The following is a 13,025-nucleotide window of genomic DNA, read 5'->3' as shown; positions in this document are numbered from 1 at the left end:
TTTTTTTGGTTCATTTTTTCGGAGCTGGGGACCGAATTTTTTTTTTTAATTTATTGGCCTTTTGTCAGCTCATGAGTTCTACTTGTCTAAACATTCAACACAATCTGGTAGGAAATGAAAAGAAAGAAAATGGGAAGCTAGCACAGACCCTTTAGATTTCTAAAATAAAGTCCATATTATAGAATAAATATTCCTTTAAAAGGAATACATTCTATGAATTTCTTCAGTATAAATAATTCTGAAAACCCTTATTCAATGTGGGGAAAAGAGTGAACCTGTGTGAAAATGAAAAAAGAAATTAGTTTCTCTGGCCACCACGATGGAATTCTCAAATCATTTTCCTGTGCTCCTTGTTTCTATAAAAGAAGAATTTAACAAATTTCTTCCATAAATGGGTCTATCTTCTTCCAAAACCCAGAATCAGGCAGCTGACTTTTATCCAGACTGGAGATAAGCACCGTTTTATGATGTACAGTCAATTCCAAGCCTTGAACCTCAAATTCAGTCTCTACAATAGCTGTCTATAGATTGAAGCATCAATATATCTATGACAATACCCACAGTCTTCATAGACAAAAAAAGGAGAAGAAAGCTTTCAACAGATTCATTTTCTGCTTTCTAAAACTTCAAATTAGAATCACATATTGCTATATAATATATTCTAAGTTTATGGTCAAGAATGAAATCTCTATTTCAGTCCTTTTAATGGGGATTAAAGATGAGAGTAAAGTATGAACCTGTACCTGGAACACAGTAGTCCATAACTAAAATTTACTTATTAGACAACACAGTGACCAAGTCTACTGTCTTTAAATGATTAGGTTTAAGAATACTCATTCAAAAATTGGGCGCTGAAGAAACATCTCTTTGGCTAAGAACAACTTCTGCTCTTGCAGAGAACCTCGTTTTAGTTTCCCAGCACCCATGTGGTAGGTAGTTCACAACATAGGTACCTCCAGTTCCAGGTTATCCGCTGCCCTCTTCTGGCTTCCTTAGGCACCAGGTGTGCACATGGTGCACAGACATAACATTCAGGCAAAACACTCATACATATAAAAGAAATAGTCTCCCTGCCACCCCCAAAAAATAATCTTTAAAATAAGAGTTTTGTAGTAACTTCACAAAAAGTACTGACTCCCTTTCTTTAAGTCAATGCCTCCTACTTCCAAGTTTATTATCTATTTTGGGGGGTAGTTTTTTTTTCCTCTTCTTGCAATTGGGGGTTTGGTGTTCTGTAATCGAGTAATTGTAGATCTCTGAGTGGGAAACTGACGGTATCAAAAGCTATTCTTGCCTGGAGCAGGTTGAGGAACAGATGTATCATCAGACACAGAATAGCAGTTAACTGATGCCCTTCATTAAACCTTCATTCTTCCCAGAAAAAGGCAGAAGAAACCAGAGTTATGAATAGCTGAACTCTGTCCAAACTGCAATTGTATTTTTAAATTTGGGGTTAGAATGCATAATGCATTAACACTATACAACCTTTATTGTACTCCTTTAAAATGTATATTAAGTAGATTGCTACATTAAGGTAATGTATTAAATTACCTAAGGCAAAGTAATACGATGATTAACTGACTATAAACATTGGTTTATGGTCAGTTTATAAAGTATCACAATGATTAACATTATGCATTTTCATAACAGTAGAAAATTGCAGGATGAAATATCTGTGGATTGACTCAGTGCCATTAGGAATAATAAAACAGAGGTATAACTCAGTCTCAAGTTACATCTTGAGAGTAAACTTTGTTTTAAATTTCTTCTCTAAGTGATTGGGAAATTCATTAATCTAAAATGCCCAGGGCTTGCCAAGCACAAGAGAGAGTGAAAGTGTTCACAAATATTTTAAGCAAAAAAACTGGCTTAACATTTTTTAAATGTTTTTATCTAAAGTTATATGTTGAAGAATTGGAAAAGGATTGATTTTATTTACTTTTCTGACTCATTGATAATGATTGTATATACCCATTGCTTTTATTGTAGACTAAAATGTTCCACCAATATCTGTCTAGTCTTGAGAAAGTATGTGGAAGAGCTCAAGTGCTTTTACTGAGACTCTATCATGGAGTGATTTTCTAATCAGTCTGAAGTTCCAAAAATGAATGCATCAGACTGCAATTGTGTTTTACTTTTATGCATTTATCCCTCAATTATGAGCAATTGTCACATGGGATTTTATGTACTCTCTAATCCAAGTTCACAACATGGTCACTTGTTTTTATTAGATTTACAAAAGATCGGTTTCATGAAGGAGTAAACTAATGAAGGACTGGAAGAAAGGAGGAGAGGTGTTTTCAAATTAATAAATTTTATTGGTGATCTATATTTAGTTAATGTTCTCATTCTCATTTACATTCATATATACACTCATTAATCCATTGGAAAACTCATTCGTTGATTTGTTATCTAAAATATGACAGAAAACATTAACTGAATAGTTCATTTGGTATTCTTTTTAAGCTATATTTCTCAGAGTACAGAATGTAGGTATAAACTGAATACATTACCAAACATGGCTTCTTTACTACAACAATCTAGAAAAATATTAACATTGAATTCATTGGTTCCTGCTACTTGGAATATACATGTCTTGATCCTAATAGGGTTATATGACAAGCAAAATGGCTTGTAAACGATACAAAACCATTTTGTATTGAAAGAAAACTTAATCCTATTCTTCAGAAATAATTTAACTAGGCAAACTTTTCTCTCAAGATAAAAACATCCACAATTCTCAAACAGTAATTAAACTCAAATTGCTGAACAAACTTTGTAGCTGTATTTATACTTAAAATTTGTAAGGAAAGTTCAATACTGTTGTCACCCTATAAAATAATTTACATGACACAACTCTGTAGCAGAGTGATGTGTGAATTCTGTTCATTGGTTTACAATGAAACGTGTACAAAGTTTGGGACTACACCACACATACTTTTGACAGTAGCGTGTGTAGCTTTTGTGGTTCTGTTTTCTCCCTGTTATGTTTGTTCCTGCTATGTTTATATAAACATACTTTTATGTCTTTTCACTCTGAAAATGAAATCATGACATTCCCAAGAAATGAAATTACACTAATAAAATAAGCCATACTCAGACAGATCCCATGTTTTCTCTTACATACAAAATATAGATTCTCAGATGCTTTTTTTGTATGTGTTGCTCACATGTATTAGGAAGCTCAAGATGGGTGAAGAAAAGAGCTTAATGGGAAGCATGGAACATACAAGCCAAAGAAGGACTCTGTGCTGGAGACCAGGACCAGCCTGAGGGCAGGATAGAGCCTTCGGGGAGAAAGCTAGAACTGAGTATAAGGTCATGGATGTATTGTTATATGGAGATTCTATAATGAGATCCATTGTTTCCTAGGTTAACTTTAAATAAGTAAATAAGCCATTCTCTGGAAGAATTTTTTAAATGCCAATCCTTAATCTCAGATTATTTGGGAAGCACAGCCATGGAGACTGTTGCTGTTTCCTCTGAATTACATATTTTCTTTCTTTTTTTTTTTTAACAAAGAGCTATTTTTTTTATTAACTTGAGTATTTCTTTTTTTTATTTTATTTTTTTTTATTATCTTGAGTATTTCTTATATACATTTCAAGTGTTATTCCCTTTCCCGGTTTCCGGACAGACATCACCCTCCCCCCTCCCCTTCCTTGTGGGTGTTCCCCTCCCAAACCTCCCCCCATTGCCACCCTCCCCGCATAGTCTAGTTCACTGGGGGTTCAGTCTTAGCAGGACCCAGGGCTTCCCCTTCCACTGGTGCAACAAAGAGCTATTTTTAACTTGCTAAATAATTTGCAATCTTTTTCTACTTCCAGTTTTCCAAGGTGCTGCATTCCATGTGTTTCTGGGTGGTCTGGACAAATATTTTTGTGTTTAACATTTTCTCTTTCATTCTTTCCTTTTTCTTTCTTCTTTCATTCATTCATTCATTCTTTCTTTCTTTCATTCTTTCTTTTTTCTTTTTTCTTTCCTTTTTGTTCTTTCTCACCCTCTACTCTCTTTGTGTGTGCTATCGTATGGCTAGTGGATGGATTTGCTATATGTATGTATGCCTGGGTCTCTCGCTGAATCTGGACCTGAGAAAGCAGTCACCATTCCCTATCTCTTTCCATTTAGTGTTGAGCATTGGTGTTACGGGTGCAGGCAACCATGCCCAGCTTTGTACCAGTGCTGTGGATCTAAACTCACATTCTTATGTGCACATGGCAGCCACTCCTACCCACCTGAGGGGCATCTTCCTTTTCCTATTTAATTCTTTAGTACACCACACAATAGCAACTGGATTTACTAGCAATAACAAAACTCTTATTTTATTTTATACCATACAGTAATTCCATACATGACATTTTAAACCTTCATAATTATATTGCTAACTTATCAAACCCTGGAACAACAAGATGGTTTGGTTAATGGTGATTTCTAACAAACCTGATAACATAAGAGGCAGAGTCACATACTATTGGAGAAAGGAAATGTGACCTGGCTCCCATACCCAAAGTTGTGTGCTTGATAAATTTGTCTACAAATAGCAGCACTGTTTGGGGAGATGATAGAACCTTTAGAAAATGAAGTATAGCTTTAGGAGGTAGATGGTTGGCGAGCAAGCTTTCTTTTTTTTTTTAATTTACTTAATACTTAATAATAATTCTTTGGTTTCCGGGCAAACATCCCCCTCCCCCCTCCCCTTCCTTATGGGTGTCCCCTCCCAACCCTCCCCCCATTGCCGCCCTCCCCCCACCAGTCTAGTTCACTGGGGGTTCAGTCTTAGCAGGACCCAGGGCTTCTCCTTCCACTGGTGCTCTTACTAGGATATTCATTGCTACCTATGAGGTCAGAGTCCAGGGTCAGTCCATGTATAGTCTTTAGGTAGTGGCTTAGTCCCCGGAAGCTCTGGTTGCTTGGCATTGTTGTACATATGGGGTCTCGAGCCCCTTCAAGCTCTTCCAGTTCTTTCTCTGATTCCTTCAACGGGGGTCCTATTCTCAGTTCAGTGGTTTGCTGCTGGCATTCGCCTCTGTATTTGCTGTATTCTGGCTGTGTCTCTCAGGAGCGCTCTACATCCGGCTCCTGTAGGTCTGCACTTCTTTGCTTCATCCATCTTGTCTAATTGGGTGGCTGTATATGTATGGGCCACATGTGGGGCAGGCTCTGAATGGGTGTTCCTTCAGTCTCTGTTTTAATCTTTGCCTCTCTCTTCCCTGCCAAGGGTATTCTTGTTCCCCTTTTAGAGAAGGAGTGAAGCATTCACATTTTGATCATCTGTCTTGAGTTTCATTTGTTCTAGGCATCTAGGGTAATTCAAGCATTTGGGCTAATAGCCACTTATCAGTGAGTGCGTACCATGTATGTCTTTCTGTGATTGGGTTAGCTCACTCAGGATGATATTTTCCAGTTCCAACCATTTGCCTACGAATTTCATAAAGTCATTGTTTTTGATAGCTGAGTAATATTCCATTGTGTAGATGTACCATATTTCTGTATCCATTCCTCTGTTGAAGGGCATCTGGGTTCTTTCCAGCTTCTGGCTATTATAAATAAGGCTGCGATGAACATAGTGGAGCACGTGTCTTTTTTATATGTTGGGGCATCTTTTGGGTATATGCCCAAGAGAGGTATAGCTGGATCCTCAGGCAGTTCAATGTCCAATTTTCTGAGGAACCTCCAGACTGATTTCCAGAATGGTTGTACCTGTTTGCAACCCCACCAACAATGGAGGAGTGTTCCTCTTTCTCCGCATCCTCGCCAGCATCTGCTGTCACCTGAGTTTTTGATCTTAGCCATTCTCACTGGTGTGAGGTGAAATCTCAGGGTTGTTTTGATTTGCATTTCCCTTATGACTAAAGATGTTGAACATTTCTTTAGGTGTTTCTCAGCCATTCGGCATTCCTCAGCTGTGAATTCTTTGTTTAGCTCTGAACCCCATTTTTAATAGGGTTATTTGTCTCCCTGCGGTCTAACTTCTTGAGTTCTTTGTATATTTTGGATATAAGGCCTCTATCTGTTGTAGGATTGGTAAAGATCTTTTCCCAATCTGTTGGTTGCCAATTTGTCCTAACCCCAGCTTCTTAGTATCACTCTCTTTCCTAGTTTACTGAGATATGAGAAACCACGCCCTGAATTCTCAGTTCCTAGATGTTGTCACTCTCTACTATGGGTTTCCTGCTATGATGGACAGTATACCCTGGATACTGAGGAAAAATAAACCACTTCCCTCTTAAGTTGTTTTTTGTGCCAGGGACTAAACCACCAACTAGAGTACACATGGAGTGACCCATGGCTCCAGCTACATATATGGCAGAGGAAAGACCCTTGGTCCTGTGAGGGCTTGATGCCCCAATGTAGAGGAATTCCAGGGCAGGGAGGCAGGAGTAGGTGGGTGAGTGAGGGAGCACCCTCATAGAAGCAAGGGGAGGGGGAATGGGACAGGGGGTTTGTGAAGGGGAAACAGGGAACAGGATTAACATTTGAAATACAAATAAATAAAATATCCAATTTAAACAAAAAGAAAAGAAATGTAACGAATATATGTGAGTTGATAGGAAAAGAGCAGGACAGATCATTCTGATTATAAGCAGGGTGACTCAGCTTCTGTAAGTAACCTCATTTTGTATACTAATAACTCAAACTTATTTAAACAAATTTTCCACTGGAAATTCTATAGGATTTCTCCCAAGTATAGTATCATGCATGAGACAAAAGTAGCCTGGACAAGTTTTCTTTTCTTCCAGTGGGGCATTGGTATTGACCTTTATACCTTATACACCCACTTGCCCAGACTTCTGCTATAATTTAAAGGAAAAGAAAGACAATCTTAAGGAGAGTGTTTTCGTGTGACACGGACATCACTACAAAGGAGAATCAGGCTGTGGCTGTATTTTTATCTTTCAGTTGATGGTTAAATTTATTCTTGAGCAGTACCTGCTGCATTAATATCTATCACTAGTATGTACGACTGACCATAGGTCAGACACTGATTAGGTTATAATCATCAGGATTGGGAATTATCAGAAAGTGCTTCCCTCCACTCATGGCAGCTAGAAAACAGACAAAAATGACCTTCAGTTATTTGCTATTTCATATGAAAAAATCTGATAGCACACTGTAATGCTTTGAATGAAAATGTCCCCCTCCCCAGCATTGATCCATATATTTGAATACTTGGTCCCCAGTTGGCAGAATTACTTGAGAAGGATTTGAAGGTATGACCTTTTTGTTGGAGGTGTGTTGCTGTAGGTGGGCCTTTAGATTTAAACCCCCCACATTACCTCTCTTTGCTTCACAGTTGTACATCTACTTGTGCTGCTTGTCCATCTTTAGACCTGCCTGCCTACTGCAATACTCCCTGCCATGATGGTCATGAACGTTAACCCTCTGAACTGTAAGCCCCTAATAAACTCTTGTGTAAATTGCTTTGGTTGTGGTTTCTGTTAATCCCACAGATGCCAGGAGACAGACCACCTTCACAAATCATGGTCAAATTCATTAAAACGAGCTTTGTTTGTGCACACAAGCTGTCTCTTCCTATGATGGGGTTCAAGAGATCAGGATTGAACATAGGAAAGATAAGGTTTTTTATAGATCAAGACTAGGGATTCACAAGTGGGGGTTCGTCAGGCAAAGAAGCAGAGGTCACAGAAGCATACCAAGTTGGTCATAACAACCTTCAGAAACAAGGCATGGTCTTAAGGTGGTCATAACAACCTCTTTAAGCAAAAGCATGGGTGACATTTCTTGGAACAGGAAGTACAGAATCATTTTAGTTAAGTTTATAGTTGTGGCATAGCCCAATCATCGAGAAACATCTTTAAATATAAACAGGAATGGACCTAGTCTGTCTCTATTATAAGACGATTTTCAACACCGAGATAGGGTCAAGATGCTTTATTGTCCTATCACAGCAGTAGAAAAGCAGCTTAGACCAATAGAAAAAAGAAAAAGAAAACAAAATCCCAAACTGTGATATTTTTAGTCAGAATTCCCTGAACTGTCGCTTACATACAAACCTATTAATTCATTATTTCCTCATAGAAACAAACCACTATTAACCTTAATTTTAAATAATAAACCAAGTTTTAAAGCCTATAAATTAAATAACCTCCACATACTCTGTAGTGGTTTAAATGACTGATGTCCACTATTAGCTCACTTATTTGAACTCTTGGCTCCTGGTTAGTGGTGTTGTTTGGAGAGGTAGAGGACCTTTGGGAAGGTGGAACCTTGTGGTAGGACGTACCTTATGGAAGCAGACTTTGGGAGTTTATAGCCTTTTCTAGCTTTGTCTCTCTGCTTTGCATTTACAGCTGAGAATGGGATCTGTTCTCTTTGTGCTCTAGCTGTCTGCTGCTCTGTCTCCCCTGACATCAAGGACTCTCCCTCTGGAAATGTGACCCCAAATAAACTTTCCTCCTTATCCTGCTTTTCATCATAGTACTTTATTACAGGAGCCCCAAAAATAACTGATCAACACTGTCAAAGACATGCCAATTTACAATACTATTTCTTTTTATTGTACACCTTTGCCTCATATGACACTAATTTTTATCCAACAATATAAAATAAAAATCACCAGAAACTTAATCTCATGCTATATTGTGATAAGGCAGATTAGCTGTTGGAAATGTAGATATGTTTTTCTAAAATAATATTCAAATGAAATACGTTTTTATGATTGTTTTGATCAGAGGGTTAGAAGTGATAAAGCAAGAAATCTTATCCACTATCCATGCTGAGTAGAGAAACATGTATTAAGCCGTCTTATCAGCCTAAGTACAGAACATTACATCTCTAGAAACACCTTGCATATATATCTGAAATAGCAGAAAACAGAAATCTTCAGCCTAGAATAAATATATTTCTATTTTCAATTTATAAGTGCAATTACTACTACTACATGAAAGGACATTTCACAGAGATTAATGGTCGACTGCAGGTAATGATTCGTTCTCTCATTTTATACCATCAGCTCCTCTCTAACATGAAATCTAATCGGTCTGTCGTGTTTGGGCTGATGGAATATAGACACTTTAAAAAGGAACTGCCTCATTTGATGCCAATAAACTTTTGAAGATAGAGGTACATAATCCTCTTCAGCAGGACAATGCTGATTGACTCTGACCCCAAACCTTCAGAGAAACATAACACACTGATGAAAGACACACTTGTCCTGTGAATTTTAAAAGCCAAGTTTTTCTGTGGTGTGGAGTGGTGAGGGGTGGGGTGGGGTGGCTGTTTGTTGGGCATGGGATAGGAACTTTTCCTTTAACTACTCAGTCAACACTGTGTTGGAAGCAAATTAAGCATCAGGCCTCAATGTATGTGCTGGTGATGAAACACTGACTTTAAGGAGATTTTAGTCCAGAAAGAAAGGGAAGTATGGTAATGTAGGATTGCAAATGGTGTTCTAAACTCTTCTATTTACAAGGCAGTCCTTGGAATACACATTGAAGGTGATTAGAAAGAACAAGTACTCAGATGAGTTTGTCTCCCAGACAGAAGTGATTGAATGTGCTAATACATATGTGTGATTAAAAATATTAACAGATTGAAAGCATTACAAGTTGTCCAGCTGGCTAAATAATTTAGGACTTATATATTGAAAGCTGAGGTTAGAGTAGTAAGGGGACAAGAGAGTCTAAAATTTCATCAACAACATTAAAACATCACCTGCTATGGATAATTGGGGGGGGGGTTGATTGTAAGACTGACCTGATCAAATTTTAGAGAGTCAAAATCTAATTTTGACAAAAGAGTAAAATGAATAGGTCTGCTGGAACACAGGTTCTGGAACTTGGGGACTTGGTGGCAAAGGAGGCAGAGAGACTCTGATAGGAAAGAACCAGGAGATAGGCAGTAAAACTGAGAAGATGCCATTTACAATGAAGTAAAACATAGACTAGTTAGGGAAAGACTTTCCCAAACTTGATGGTAAAGTTTTAGGGTAGGATATCAAAACTGAAAAATTCTCTTAATTTCATAGATCCAAGACTTCCTCTGGAGAAATTTGGGACAGAAATAACGTTGAATTGTCACTGAGACAGTCAGTGTGGTATAGTGAGAAGAGAAAGAGAAGTTAGGAAGTAGATGAACTGCAGACACAGAGCTAAAGCTGATGATGAGGAAGAACATGAAGAAGGGCCCAAAGCAGTGAGTCTAAGCCAGGCAGCTATTAACATGGATGAACTCTAGGTGGAATTTGGTAACTTTTATTCCTGACATCCACCCCTTCTTCCTGTGGAGATGCCATTCTGACTCTGATGTAGGTAAACTTCATTTCCCGTTTATCTGTGTAGTTTTGACTTTCCCTTCAGGTTCCAGAAGTCAATGCTCAGTGAAGGACTAGGCTACCCATTCCTTTGATGTAATAATTTGCCAAGGAGTGGACTGAGATGGCATCAGTCACTGCCAGCAGAATTTAGTCAGAGTGAATTTTTAGGACTTAGAGTCTGTGAGAAACAGCATGAAGTTTTTCTGTGTACATTTTAAATAAGTAATCCTAAGTTACCCCTAGGGTCTTGCTGACAGTTCCTCTACCCTAGCTAGAGAAGTTATAGCACGAAGCACCTATTTCTCTTCAGCTTTCTACCAATGGTCACCCTCCCAGATAATCCCATATGTTCTATCTTTTCTACTGTCAACTCTACGTTAGAAACTGTGCCATGACACCTTGCTACTTTCCATACATTCTTCAGACTATATAAGAGGAACAAAGTCACAGGAGAATTAAATATCAGAGAAATTACAACAAGTCGCATAAAATTAATTCCAGTCTCATTACTCGAAGATAGTAACTGAGAAAAACCCAAAATAAAATAGTATTTTAATTGCATAAAAGTAAATTAAAGATATGTAGTTCTGCCAAAAACATAAACAGACCATAAGGAAATGTGTTAAAATGTCAATTTAGGCTGTTTTCAATGGTAAGAAATTGATGGATTTTCTTCTCTCTGGTGGGTATGTTGTTTCTGCATTTCACGCTAACACAATCAGATTTCAGTAATTCAGTTTTTCTCTGTATAATATGATTCAGATATTATTCTCAGAAAATAGATAGTTTCCTAAATGATAGTGTGAGCATTAATAATTCTTACTTTCTCTTTAAAAATTTATAGGTGTGAGGCTGAGGTCATCTATTTTTTCAATGCTGCTGGAAAAATTAAAATACACTATAGTCAGTACAAAAAAAGATGAATTTTACATTATGTACAAAAAGGTGTGTAGGATTTGGAAATTTAACAAGAGTGGCATTCAAAATGGTTTAAACAAGGAAGTTATATAAATTTATAACATTTGAGAGATAGCTTACACAATTAATTACCCAGGTGAACTTGACAAAAGAGAAAGCACATAAAGAAGATGTGCCTGTGGAGAAATTCACCCACTACTAACCAGTGTGGTCAGTTAACTCGAGTGTGTTCTTAGAAGAAGCTCATTCTTAGTCTCAAAATTAGGAACTCTACTTTTCTGTGGAGTCTAACCTGAGTTTTCTCTGTTTCTTGTATGAGATGAGAGACTTTTAAAAAAATTACATTCTGTAAACACAAAAAATAAAAAAGTTCACTGAAATGTTGACCAAGCTTCTTTTCTGCATAAGCAGCTGACCCGCTGAGGCAGTGACTTTTATTTTATATTTTAATTTTTACACTCCAGATTTTATTCCCCCCATGGTCCACCCTGCAACTGTTCCATGTCCCATACCTCTCCCCTCTCCCACCACCCATCTCCACGAGGATGTCCCCACCCCACCCACCCCACCAGACCCCTAAAATTCCTGGGGCCTCCAGTCTCTTGAGGGTTAGGAGCAGGTTCTCTGACTGAACCTAGACCCAGGAGTCCCCTGATGTATATGTGTTGGGGTCCTGATCTCCGCTGGTGTATGCTGCCTGGTTGGTGATCCAGTGTCTGAGAGATCTCAGGGCTCCAGGTTAATTGAGACTGCTGGTACTCCTATAGGGTCGCCCTCCTCCTCAGCTTCCTCCAGTTTTCCCCTAATTCAACAGAGGAGTCAGCAGCTTCTGTTAATTGGTTGGGTGCATATCTGCATCTGACTCAGTTGTTTGTTGGGACTTTCGGAGGGCAGTCATGATAGGTCCATTTTTGTGAGTACTCATAGCCACAGTAATGGTGTAAGGTCTTGAGGCCTCCCTTTGAGCTGGATCCCACTTTAGGCCTGTTGCTGGACACTCTTTTTCTCTCAGGGTCTTCTCCATTTCCATCCTTGCATTTCTTTCAGACAGGAAGAATTATGGGCCAGAGTTTTGACTGTGGGATAACAACCCCATCCCTCACATGATGCCCTGTCTTTCTGCTGGAAGTGGGCTCAACAAGTTTTCTCTCCCCACTGTAGGGCATTTCATCTATGGTCCTCCCTTTTGAGTCCTGATGGTCTCTCACTTCCCAAATATCTGGTACATTCTGGAGGGTGCTCCCAACCTCCTTCCTCACGAGGTCACCTGTTCCCATTCTTGCTGCTGGCACTCAGGGCTTCAGTCCTTTTCCCTCACCCAATACCAGATTATGTTCCCCTCTCCCCCATCCCCATCCACTTTCCCTTGCCTGTCCCTTCCTCCCTCACTCTCACCTTGTGGTTGTCTTCTTCTCCCTCCCAAGTGGGACTGAGGCATCCTCACTTGGGGTCTTCACTTTGTTGACCTTTTTGAGTTCTGAGGACTGTATCTTGGGTATTCTGTACTTTTTTTTCTTCTTTTTTCTTTTTTTCGGAGCTGTGGACCGAACCCAGGGCCTTGCGCTTGCTAGGCAAGCGCTCTACCACTGAGCTAAATCCCCAACCTGTACTTTTTTTTAGCTAATATCCCCTCATTAATGAGAACATACCATGCATGTCCTTTTGGGTCTGAGTTACCTCACTCAGGATGATATTTTCTAGTTCCATCCATGTTCATGCCATAGCTGAGTAATATTCCATTGTGTAAGTGAACTACATTTTCTGTATCTATTCTTCTGTCGTGGGACATCTGGGTTGTTTCCAGCTTCTGTCTATCACAAATAAGGCTGTT

The sequence above is a fragment of the Rattus norvegicus genome, chromosome 6 (assembly GCF_036323735.1).
Source record: "Rattus norvegicus strain BN/NHsdMcwi chromosome 6, GRCr8, whole genome shotgun sequence".
Lineage (NCBI taxonomy): Eukaryota > Metazoa > Chordata > Mammalia > Rodentia > Muridae > Rattus > Rattus norvegicus.
This window is presented reverse-complemented; position numbering follows the sequence as displayed.